This window comes from Castor canadensis, chromosome 10 (assembly GCF_047511655.1).
Source record: "Castor canadensis chromosome 10, mCasCan1.hap1v2, whole genome shotgun sequence".
Classification (NCBI taxonomy): Eukaryota; Metazoa; Chordata; class Mammalia; order Rodentia; family Castoridae; genus Castor; species Castor canadensis.
Window position 1 is genome coordinate 107606769 of NC_133395.1, and position 13529 is coordinate 107620297.

Here is a 13529-nt window from a genome sequence, read left to right on the forward strand (position 1 = left end):
CAGCTACCTGATGATTAGTGATGTTGAGAATTATTCATACTCTTGTTGGCCATTTGTATGTCTTCTTTTGAGAAATGTCCATTCAGATTTATTGCCTAGTTTTTTAATTCAATTGTTGCCTTTGAGTCTTTGGAGTTCCTTATACATTGTGAGTATCAATCCTTTTCCAACGAATACATCACAAATGTATTCATTGCTGCAGGTTGTTTCTGAACTCTGATGTGTTTTCTTTGTTATTAAAAATCTTTTTGTTTTTATGCAATTTGATTTGTCTATTTTTGCTTATGTTTCCTGTACATTTGAGATATTGTCCAAAAAATTTTTGCCTGTTCTAATGTTCTGAAGCATTTCCTCCTATTTTTTTCTAGTAGTTTCATAGGTCTTTTTTTTTTAATATTTGATATGCATTTAAAAGAATGTAACTAGAACTTAGAAACAAATTGAGGTCACAGCAAATAAGTAATACCTGCACAGACACAGAAGTCTGAGACCTCAGACTATATTAATCCATTCTCTAAAATTTCTATAGCTCATCTTGGAAACAAAGAAAAATCTTCTTAGCAATCTTAGTAATTATAACATCTTACATTTATATGGGACTATGAATATAAACATAAGCAAAGGTGTTTTTTGAAGAGTTCTCATTTCATTTTTATCCAGGAGGGATAACCACTCTTTGAGACCAACAGGGTGGATATTATAATCTCAGTTGTAAGATATGAGACAGTCAAAGCCCAGAGAAAGTTAACAATTTGCCTAGAGGTAAGTTTGTGCTTAAGACCTATTCCTGCTGTAATAGGTCTTAAATTTAAATCTGCAATCCATTTTGAGTTTATCATTGTAATTTGTGAGAGCTAGGGTTCTATCTTCATTCTTTTGCATGTACAGATACAATTTTCCCAACATCATTTATTGAAAAGACTATCTCCAATGCATGCTTTTAGTATCTTTGTTGAACATCACTAAGGTGTAGATGAGAGGTTTTAAGGTTACCCAGTCTATTCTCTTCTAGTTGCCTATGTGCCTGTTTTTATGCCAATACCATGTTTTTTTTTGTAATACAAAACATGTGTAATCTTGTAGTGTGTTTTGAAGTCAGATTTGTTCAAAGTAGTTTTGGCCATTCAGGGTTTTTTGTGGAGCATATAAATCTTGGAATTTATTGTTTAATTCTGTGAAGAATGCTATTGATATTTTGATAGGGATTGCATTGAATCTGAAAATCACTTTGGGTAACATGTTCATTCTACCCTAACATATTGATTCTTCCATTCTGTGAACACAGGATGACTTTCCACTTTTTTGACTCTTCTTTTAATTTCTTTCATAAATGTTTGTGTATGTGTACTTCTAGGCACTTTCTGTAGATGTTGTAAATGGGGTCACTTTCTTGATTTCTAGTTCGGATAATTTTTGTGTTTTGCAATTATCTTTTCAGACTTTTGTAGGATGGACCTACAGTAATATATAAGCCTGTGATAGAGCTTGCATTGCACTCTAATTGTACATCTGACTTTCAGAGATATCTGAGAAAGTGTCTCTTGTTTTCACTGAATGGGGATGGTTTAGACTAGGGATGGTTTAAAGTGGTATCAGACGATTGTGTTCAGCTAAGTGTCCTATGCCCCAAGGATTTTTGAGTCACACTATATAAAATGCAGAATGAGATTTGTACTTCCTTAAATGAGGTGATCTTTGGTGCATAGCCAGATTAGTTAACATGTAGAAGTTCTTTTTAGTTTGTTTGTATTTTATGTTTAGAAGATTTGTATCTATATTTGCAAAGAGATTAGCCTGTCATTTTCTTTTTTCAGATTTCTTAAAGTGTTCTTAAGCTTATCTTTTTATTAAATGTTTGAGAATATCATTCATAAAATCCATAATACTTGAGAGTATTATTTTAAAACTGTTTTTAAACCAATTTGGTATTTTCAATGACTACAGGGTAATTCGAATTTTCTCTTTACCCGAGTCTCTGTTTTTGAAAGTTTTTCTACAAACTTTCCATTGCACTTAACTTTTTCACAATTGTTATCCACTATTATACTATTTCCTTATTCTCTGCATTTCTGCTACATTCTCTTTTTCATTTCTAATATTCAAATTTCCAATAGTAAATGTTGTTAGTGAATGACCTATATTTTCATCTAAAATTCTCTGTATGTCTTCTCTGTATTTTTTAAGAGTTCAACTGGATAATACATTTTAGGTTGGCACTGAGCCTTGCCAACACTGTGAAGATCCCATGTAACTTTTGTCTGATTGTTATTATTGCTAATGATAGGAGAGCTGTCAGTCAACTTTGTTTTCATTTGCAGATAAAGTCAATTCTCTAAGGTTGCTTTCAAGATCTTTTCTTTGTATTTAGTTTCACATTTCTAAGCTTGTTTTGTATCCTGTTCAGATTTGTTGGGCGTTCTAAATCTAAGTATTAAGTTTTATGAGTTCTAAAAAAATCCTCAATAGTTTGTTCTCCATCATTCTATCTTGTTGGAAATTTTATACACATTTTGGATCTTTTTACTCTGACATAGCTTTTGTTGATCTTTATTTCACATGTGTCTGTGTGATATTTTATGAAGACTTTTCTTCTCTTACAATTTTCTAATTCTTTTTGATTCCATGATCAATCTCTGTCCTGTTCATTGAGTCTTCATTTTCAATTATCATCTGTTTTCATTTATGCGAGCATTGTGTTTGTTTCTTTTTGCAAATCCACCTGGTAAATGTTGATGGTCTTTGTTACTTCATCATGTTTTTCACTCCTCTTATTTTGTTGCAGATGTTAAGCATACTTACCTTCTTATCTAATAATTCCATTGCCTGTAGTCTTTGAAAATTCAATTTTGTGATTTGCATTTTCTCTGGCAATTCTTTTTCATGGTAGTTTACTTGGTGACATTCATGGCTTTTTGTTGTAAGCCCATGCTTGTTAATACTGTGTGATGATTCTTTAACAAATTCATTAAAAAATGTCTGAACAGAAAATACTGTGTGCCTGGGGAACCTCACCAACCAGAATTACTTTAAATTTGTCAGCTAGGATTATTCTGTGTTCAACAGGTGTTATAAATTCAGACTCCAAGCCTAAATGACTGTCAGCCTGTCATCAAGAATTCTTAAGGAAAACTTTCTTTTTCTCTTTTCATGTGATATTTAGAACTAAAATTTAAAGAAGTCCTTTTCTGGGACTTCACCACCCCCTGTTTCAGGTGATACTGTGATTATTACTTTTCAGTGTTCACAGGCTTGTGTTAGTGTCTTCAGTTTGATCTCCCACATTGGTTAGATCACCCCATCCTTTGTCCCCCTTAACCCCCTCTCCACCCCACTTAAAGCAATTGCAAGAAGTTTCTTTGTTCTATTTCATATAAGTATACAAAGTCCATCCACCACATACCCTCACCTTAATCCCCTTCATTCACCCTCTCCCCTCCCACACACTGTACCTATTTTACAGTCCTGCCTTTCATTCTTAATATTTAAGTCAATGTTCAAAGGGGTTCCTCAATGTATCCCTGCTATGAGTATACTTCATGTTAGTCCATTCAACCACTTTCATTACTCTTCCTTACTCCTTCACCTCCCACCCCTCATTTTTCAAAAGCTGTCAAAACACATCCTCATATTTCTACCTTCACGGATGTTATATTTTATAATATCACTAATGCTCTACCATTCTCTTTTCTTTTCCCTGTTTCTCTGAGTTTTATAGTGTAATTCCACTATTACAAACATGTTCTATATTTAAATTTGTGCATGATCATGCTTATTTTTGTGTATGTTTATCTTTTTATCTATCTTCCACATATGAGAGAAAACACGTGGTCTTTGTGTTTCTGAGCCTGGCTTACTTCACTTAAAATGATGCCCTCCAATTGCATCCATTTGCCTTCAAACCACATATCATTATTCCTTATGGCTGAGTAACACTCCATTGTGTATATATACTACACTTTCTTGATCCATTCATTAGTTATAGGGCATCTGGGTTGTTTCCATAGCTTGGGTATTATGAATAGCACTGCTATGAACATTAGTGTACAGGTGTCACTATTGTATCTTGACTTATGTTCCTTTGGGTAGATGCCCAGGAGTGGTATCACTGGATCATATGGCAGTTCTATCTTCAGCGTTTTGCGGAATCTCCATACTGCTTTCCATAATGGTTGTACTAATTTGCATTCCCACCAACAGTGTATAAGGGTTCCTGTTTCACTGCATTCTTACCAGCATTTGTTGTTGTTATTGCCTTTTAATATAGCTGTTCTAACTGGACTGAGATGAAATCTAAGTGTAGCTTTGATTTGCATCTCTTTTATAACCAGGGAAGTTGAATACCTCTTCATGTATTTACTGGCCATTTGTACCTCTTCCTTTTAGAATTCCCTGTTTAATTCATGTGCCATTTTTTCATTGCAATGTTGATTCTTTGGGAGTTGAGTTTTTTGAGTGTCCTGTAGATTCAGGATATTAGTCCCTTATTGGATGAGTAGCTGGCAAAGATTTTCTAGCATTCTGTGCACTGTCTCTTGAATCTAATGACTGTTTCTTTAGCTGTGCAGAAGCTTTTTAGTTTGATGCAGTCCCATTTGTTCGTTCTTTCTCTTAGATGCTGAGCTTTTTGAGTTCTACTTAGAAAGTCGTTCCCTATACCTATATGTTCCAGTGTATTTCCTACTACTTCCTGGAGTTGTTTCAAAGATTCAGGCCTTATATTAAGGTCTTTGATACACTTTCAGTTGAGTTTTGTACAGGGTGAAAGACAGGGATGATCAAGTTTCAGTCTTCTACATGTGGATATTCAGTTTTCCCAGCAGCATTTGTTGAAGAGGATGTTATTTTAGCATCATGAGTTTTGGGCTCCTTTGTTGAAGATCAGTTGGCTGTAACTGTGTGGGTTAATGTCTGAGTCTTCTAATCAATTGGTCTTTCTGCCTGTTTTTGAGCCAATATCATGCTGTTTTTGTTGTTATGGCTCTGTAGTATAGTTTGAAGTTTGTATTGTGATACCTCTAGTATTAGACTTTTTGCTCAGAATTGCTTTGGCTAGTCAAGGTCTTTTGTTTTTCCATATGTATTTTAGGACTGATTTTTCTATTTCTTTGAAGAGTATCATTGGAATTTTGATAGGGATTGCATTAAATATGTAGATTGCTTTTGGTAGTATGGTCATTTTCACAATGTTATTTCTACTAATCCACAGCATGGAAGGTCTTTCCATCTTCTGATGTCTTCTTTGATTTCTCTCTTCAGTGGTTTATAGATTTCATTGAAAAGGTACTTGGTTTCCTTTGTTAGATTCCATGGTACTTTATTATTTTTAAGGCTATTGTAAATGGAATTGTTTCTCTGATTTCTTTTTCAGTCTGTTCATTGTTGGTATATAGGAAGGCTATTGATTTATGTAGGTTAAATTTGTATCCTAACTCTTTGCCAAAAGAGTTTATGATTTCTAATGGGTTTTTTTGGTAGAGTTTTTAGGGTCTTTTAGGATAGGATCATGTCATTTGCAAATAGGGATACTTTGACTTCTTCTTTCCCTATTTGAATCCCTTTTATTTCTTGCTCTTGCCTTATTGCTCTGGCTAGGAATTCCAAAACTTTATTGAATAGCAGTGGGACAAGTGGGCATCCCTGTCTTGTTCCTGACTTTAGCAGGAATGGTTTCAGTTGTTATCCATTTAGTATGTTGGCTATAGATTTGTGGTATATAGCCTTTATTACATTGAAGAACATTCCTTCTTTTCCTAGTTTCTTAAGTGCTTTTATCATGAAAGGGTGTTGGATTTTTGTCAAAGGCTCTTTCTGAATCTATTGGGAGGAACATGTGGTTTTGGTTCTTGCTTTTGTTTATATGCTATATTACATTTATAGATCTACATATATTGAACCATCCCTGGAATGATACTGACTTGGTCGTGTTGTATGATCTTTTTGATGTGTTGTTGAATTCTGTTTGCCGGTATTTGGTTGAGAATCTTTGCATCTATATTCATTAAAGAGATTGGTCTATAATTCTGTTTTTTTGTTGCATCTTTATTGGGTTTTGAATGAATGTAATGCTGGCTTCATAGAATGAGTTTGGCAATGTTCCTTCCTTTCTATTTCCTGGAAAAGTTTGAGGAGAATTGGTACTTCTTTAAAGGTTTGATAAAATTCACCCATGAATCCATCAGGTCCTGTGCTCTTCTTTGCAGGGATACTTTTTATTACTGCTTAAATTTCATTGCTTGTAAGAGGTCTATTTAAGTGGTTAATAACATCTTGATTTAATTTTGGTTGGTTATATGCATCTAGAAATTTACCCATTTTGTCCAGATTTTCCAGTTTACTTGAATATAAGTTTTCAAAGTACTCTCTAGTTAACCTCTGGATTATGTTAGTGTTTGTGTTATGTCCCCTTTTTCATCTCTGATTTTATTTTGGGCCTTTTCCCTTCTCTGTTTTGTCATTTTGGCTAAGGGTTTGTCAATCTTATTAATCTTTTCAAGGAATCAATTTTTTGTTTCATTGATTCTTTGTATAGTTTTTTTGGTCTTGATCTCATTGATTTTGGCCCTGATATCTAATATTTCTTTCTGTGTGCTGGTTTGGGGTTTGGTTTATTCGTATTTTTCCAGAAGCTTAAGGTACATCATTAGGTTGTTTAAGAAGTCTATGTTTTTAATGTAGACACTTATAGCTATAAACTGCTATCCTTGTCTAACTAATCAGTTTCACTGGATTTTTTTCTCACTACTATTGTTTACTCTTCTCACAAGTTAAAATTATATCTTTTGATTCACAAAGATGATTATTTTACTGAAAGACCAAAACAAACACTAGCAAATGACATACTTATCTTTGGTATATATGATAGACAAAGTTTCTATCTTCAAATTTAGAAATGGCTAGATAGAGGAAAATGACCAGCCAGCCAACTTCTGAAGAGTTTGATAAAAATCCTTGTCTTTTAAATTATCATATTGACCCAATGTTGCCAATGAGATCACCTGATTGAGTAGAGGGTTCTATAAGGCCTTTGAAAAACTCCTCCTCCTTTTGGTTATGTTGAAGGTTTAGATAAGCTCTAGTTATTTCCTACTCGACAGTAGCCAGAACATTCCTGAGAGCTTTACAGGTACAATGAAGAATTGAATGCCAGTTTTTGAGGCACATCATACCCTATATAGACCCAGGTTTTGGATTTGCCTGAAGTACTATTCCTTCAGAGAAGATAATGACAGACATGAAAGGAGCAATTTTAATTTGGACATCATCTTAATTTAGACAATCAATCCTCTGTCAACACAGTGCTACACTACTTACTCAGAAAGTTACCATCCAATGGCATGGCTTAATTTTCTCTATGTACATTGCAATGTAGGTAAATAAACTGTTAAGTGACTTTTCAATTTGTAATTTCATCAGTGTATTGTAGAAGTTTCACCAAAATCCTCTTGCAAAGATGAAATATAGTTGGAGTTCCATTTAGGCTCCATCACTTAATTACTTTCCTGAACTGGTATTATGGCACCACAAACATGTGAGAGAATGTGTACTTGAAATGTCACATCAGGATTCACAGTCATTCTAATGGCTACTTCCCAATTAATGTGTTCTAATGTCATAAGAATCCTACCTTAACCTTTCCTTCTATGATAAGTATCTCAATTTCTTTTAAATGCTTTTGGGTACAGTTTTTTAGTGGTAACATTATTCCGAACCATTTTCTTGAGAGATTGACACTCCAGGTGTCTTATTTACACTGTAGCATATAATGTATTTGCTTTCGTGTTCCATCTGGTTAGGTGTTTTTTTCACCTTTTCACTAAAAGTGCATTACCAAGCAAGGTATTTTGCATCAGATATAATTGGATATTCTACTTCTACTTTTTATAGAAGATTCACCAGATGGTAATGTATGCCTGCAATCCCAGCACTCAGGAGGCTGAGGCAGGAGGACCATGAGTTGGAGACAGGCCTTGTCTTACATACTGAGAGTCTGTCTCAAAAAACAAAAAAGAATCACCAATTTTCTTCATTTGTTAGGAGAAGGTGCCCCTTTTCTTTTTAATACTTCCACTTTGCCCCCTTTGCTACTTTATTTTATCCTATTACTCATGGATTCTTCTCTTTTCTTTTATATTAACATATATTAATAGTAGAGGGGGTTTTATTGTGATAATTGCATAGATGCATACCATGTACTTTGAAAAAATTCACCCCCTTTATTATAGTTCCATGATTCTTTCTATTCTTTAACATCCCTGCACACTCTAAATCCTACAATATTTCTGGGATTGCTATTTCAATGGTCCTTTCTTCAAGTGTTTAAATAATCATTCTAGATTGAATCTAATTAGCCATAATGCCTCTGCATCTCTTAAATCTACTTAGTGAACTCTGATGTATCACACCTTAGACAAAATTTTGAGATCAAAAGTGAACCAGACTAAATAATAGTTCAAACCAATGTGCTCATAAGCACCATGTATAAGTTCTGAAGTTTTTCATCAATATAATCAGATATTTTAGCAGCTTTGTAGTTAGCATTCAGCTTACCTCTCAATTGTGTAATTCTGTCTATTATGAAGTATTTCAAAAATTTTATCTTTAAATCAAGACCAGTCTCCTAATTTTTTCCATGTATTTTTCTCAGGAACTGAAAGGTATATTTTTAAAGTAGATAAAATAAAATTGAGTTGCCATATAAGTCAGCCTCAACCATATAATTTTAAGAGTTTGAACCAGTTGCATGAGCATTTCCACAGACATTTTCTCATGAAATTTCTATATTGTCTTTGAGTTAAATTGTTCCCCACATATGTGTTAAATGAATCTCTGAAAAACCTCATGACATTTTGAAGAGGCTCAATGTGGTGACAATAGGACTAGTGGATGGCAATTCTTGGACATTTTTCCTACTGTCTAAAATAAACTAGCTGGAATGCAAAGTTCATTTTTATTGAAAGAAGGGACAGAAGCTAAACTCAAACTCCTCTGACACTGGGGACATTTTCTCCTGTTCAGGGCATCCAGTGTTTTCCACCACTTTCCAAACAACTGGTACTTGTGCTCCTGGCACATAATACTCGGGATGTTTAATTTTTTCCCCACACTGGCAACATGATTACCATACTAACTCCATACCAAAAGACAGGGGAAAAGGGTAATACTCTACCCCTATCTACCCAATGAAACACAAAGCTACAGTGTAATCTAACAGTCCCAAGCATGCCTGACCACAAAATGCTGGGAGATCAAAGATACAGGTACCAGTAATTCCTGACATGGTTTCCAGCCTGCCCCAAAGTGAAGCTCTGTCATTTGTGACAGTACATGACAACTACAATCTCTGAATTTGGAATTCTCCCCAAAACCAATGTGTAGGTAAACTCTGCTAGATACAGAGAATGTAACCAAGAATGTACATTTATTTACAGTCAAATTATGTGGCTGTTTTGAATTTCAGCATGAACTTACCTATCTTATTAATGCAACATTTGCATGGCATCTTAATGAATTAGCCATTCATTTGCAGAAGTTATACAATATTAAATTTACCCCCAAAGGGTTAAAACCATGTCCCATTCTTAAAGTAATAAAATTAGAAATCTATTTTATTAAAAATCAGACTAAAGTGATATTAGTTTGATAAATATTTTGTCCAAAGATCACAAGCTACTGACCAACAGAACAAATTTAATATATGGGTGCATTTTGATTGGCTGCAGAAAATTTTGAATTTTTCTTTAAAATGCAATGATTCAGTGAAGCATGTCTTCTATGTCTCTGACAACATTTCTCATTGTCCCCTGATCTGTACAAAAACTCAAAGTGTAGGATTTTTTTAATTTAAAAAAACTTGTACTACTACAAATCCAGTAAAATAAAAATACTTTAGGCCTCTATCTGGGCTTTTCATCATGTATTTGATAAAGAATTGGTATAGATCTCTTGGAGGAAGAAATCTATCTCCTTGGATAATGTATCGATTTTACAATAGCTCTCTGACTTGGCAAGTGTTCTTTATTAATATTTTTGCATGTATTTCTTCCATTATGCAAACAAAAAATCAGTTATAGTATTTCAGAAAAAAGGGAACGTTATTACAGTGTTCCACGTGGAAAATTAAAATATGCGAAGTACATAAAAAAACTTAGATTTAATTAATATCTGATCACTGACTTAATATTTGTCCTTCTGGATATTTTTATATTTTTTCAACAAATAACTTCAATTATCTTTAAAAATATACCCAAATTGAGATTCTCAGAAACTGAATGGCAAACAGAAAAGTCAACAAGAACAAAAAGTTAGCCAACCACAGAGATTCTATTTGAAGTGAAAGAATCATTCAATACTAGCAGTAAGAACACGTTTTGTGAGACAACATTTCCAGTTTTCTCTCATTTGTTTCACAAAAATCCCAGGGACATGGTGGAGAGATATGAACTCAGACCAGACAATCATGGAGTTCAGTTCTTTCTCTATCTCTTCACAACATGGAGGCCTTGAGACACTTACTTATCTCTCTTGAGTCTCACTCTTCTACATTATAGGGTGCTTGATAATCAGTCTGGCTTATAGATAATGGGAAACACATCATAGTTTGATAGACTCTCTAAATTGGCTGACCCAACTTCATTTCCAGATCATTTCTCTTTTGCCTCCTTAAGGTGTAAAAGCTTATAAAACAAACCAAAGAACTTTAATTTCCTAGCCTCTCTTCCAAGTAGAAATGCTGTGACAGAGTTGTGCCAATGACAAGTTGATGGAAATACCGGGAAAGAGGGGGCAGCAAGGGGAAGGGCATTTTTTCCTTGCAAACAAAAGCAAAGCTTATGGAAAAAAATTAGAAAGTTGAACACATATAACTGAGTGTAGAGGAAAGAAACTTTTAAACAGGAAGAATCTCTCGTTCTTTGCCTTCTTCACTTTTCTTACTGTCTTTACCTCATAGATGCCCTCTAAAGATAGAGCAGGCATCTTAAAATCACGAGCTAATAAATATGGTGGTTTAAAAAACCCAATATGTTAAGGGCAACAGAGCAGAAAACCAAAAGAACCTGAGTGCTCACCAGTACTGCTGTGTCACTGTTCCAACTATGGGCTGTTCAGCTCCAGACTTATTGAAATGTGAGGGAAAATAAGCCCTTCCTATAAGAGCTAGTTGGGTTTTCAGGTTCTCACAGCAAAATGCAATGCACATCAAATATTTAGTAAAGCTACTCATTATTATTTTTTGTCTGAAGCCACTTTAGTAGCAGGTAGAGACAGATGTAATATAAAACTCATCAGAGAACTTGACAATGACACCCTACAGCTGCTTGACAAAAAGTAGACTACCAAGAAATGCCATTGAATTTGAATTCCGATTTATATTACCACTGAAGAGACTATGAAAAGCCTCACACTTCAACTCCCAATTTTTCAAGACAAATTTGAAGTGCCCATTTTTTAGGAATTGTAATTGAGATTCCTCCATTCTGTGGTAACTGATGATGTTGCTGCCGCATAGGGAATAACTCAGTGTCAACTGTCATTGCAAAGCAAATCTGAGACACTCTATAAGAAATACCCAAAAACAACTGCATTTGATCTTGTGCCTAGAAATAACATGGCACATTTTATTACACTCAACTGGTTGGAATGGAAAACCAAATTAGCATAATGAATGACTGCTATGAAAAAAATTGGAAATGTGAACATATACAGCTAAATGTAGAGGAAAGGAACATTTAAAAGAAGGTAAATAGTGTTATATAACTGAAGGTCCTTCAATAAAATTGATTACTCAGCAGGGATTTACTCAGTGTCTATTATGTGCAAGGCACTGTAGGAGAGGCAAAGGTATATGAAACAGTATGCCGGTATCAGATTCCATAATGACTTGGGAAAAATGAGATAACAGAAGTTTGATATTCAAGAAGAGTGAAAAGGGGGAAACAAGCAGCAGAGCACAGGTGGTTAATGAAGGGTGCTCACTGTGAGCTAAGGTAGTTGGGATAAACCTGACTATAAGAAAATAGAAGGATTTCCATTGGTAGTACAGGAGACAGAGAACTTCAAGTGAGGGAAATTTTGAGGACCTGGGCAATGAGAAAGAAGGGTGTAGCCTTATTAACTGAGAGTGAACAGACTACCTGGCTTGTCCTGAGGCTGTAAGAAGGTTAGAAGGTGAAATGGAGCCTATAAAGTGGGTTGTGTGGAGCTTTTTCAAGTGATTCTTAAATAATTTGAACTTAAACCTCCTTAACATGAGCTAAGAGCATATGACAAAATGCTGCAATTGTGTCTCTTTAATTTTAATAATGCAGTGACTCCAAATGTCAGAAAGTTAATAAAATTTTTATTACAGAAACTGTCTGGTTTTCCCTCCTAGAACTCTCTTGAAACTGCTTTATAACAGCCATCTAGCAGTCTTTCAATTACAAAATCCAAAGGGCACATCTTGGTCCCCATCTTACCTCTCTAAACTTTTGCTTATCTCATTTTAATGCCTCACCATTATTTGTCCGTCTCGTTTAGTGATTCCTCCTCTTAGTTCCTCAAATATTAGTATACTTACTTCTCCCCTCCCTTTCTTGTAGCTTGTTGAAAACTTAGCAGCCAACAATGATGGAACCAGAATTTTAGCTGAGATTTAGATGATTCAGAGCATACTGTCTTCATTTGGACATCTCTGAATACTAATTTCTTACTGAAGGCAGGACAGGGGCTCAATTAATAGTCGTCAAATTAGTTCATTCAATATTCATCCACTTATATTAAATGATATTAATATTTAAATGTAACTTAAAAATTAAATTTATTTAATTAATTTTATTTAATTATGTTCTAATTAATTAAAAATTAAAGCCTTCTGCAATTGCATAATTCAGAACTGATGACTTTTCAGCCCCAGGGAAAATTTTTTCTAATTTTTCCCCATTTTTGAGGATTCTGTGACCAGAAACACTTTGCCTATTTCAGCTACTTCTATTAAGAAGCCATTGTATTTTATTTTTCCATTATTTTTTAAAGACATTTAACGGGCAGGCAAGACTTCAGACAAACAAGAAAAGAGCCTCAGTTGTGAAGTTGATTGATGCATGGACTCAAATATTATATTAAAATATATCTTACCAATGATAAAGATATAAGCAGGGTCTTACATTAAATTCTCTAAGTAATGCTAGCCTTGAGCATAGAAGCTAATGGTGGCACGTTTTATTTGTCTTGGAAATAAAATATGTGTCAAAACTATGTGTCAAATTTCTCTCTTTTTCTGTCTTCCTCCCCTCCTTCACACAAAGCAAACACTCATACACACCACATCACCAGCTGAAAGCTATTGCTGGTATAAATACTTTGATTTTGTACTTATTTTTTACTAGTGCTATTTACTGAAGTAAAGTCTTCATTGTACTCTGTATCTTGTTGGCTTTTTTCTATAAGATGTTTTTTCATTTCTGATAAGACCCATAACAACAAGGTGGAGATTAGTAACTACGGTAGAAGGCCACACTATCTGTCATAAGCAGACCGTCATATGAGCTTCT

General features: G+C 34.3%; 1 protein-coding gene across 2 annotated transcripts in view; it reads right to left on the bottom strand.

Moving 5' to 3' along the window:
- Nucleotides 1-13529, bottom strand: part of Kcnh8 (potassium voltage-gated channel subfamily H member 8) — a 362401-nt gene that overhangs the window by 211297 nt on the left and 137575 nt on the right. The gene's annotated exons all lie outside the window — the stretch shown is intronic.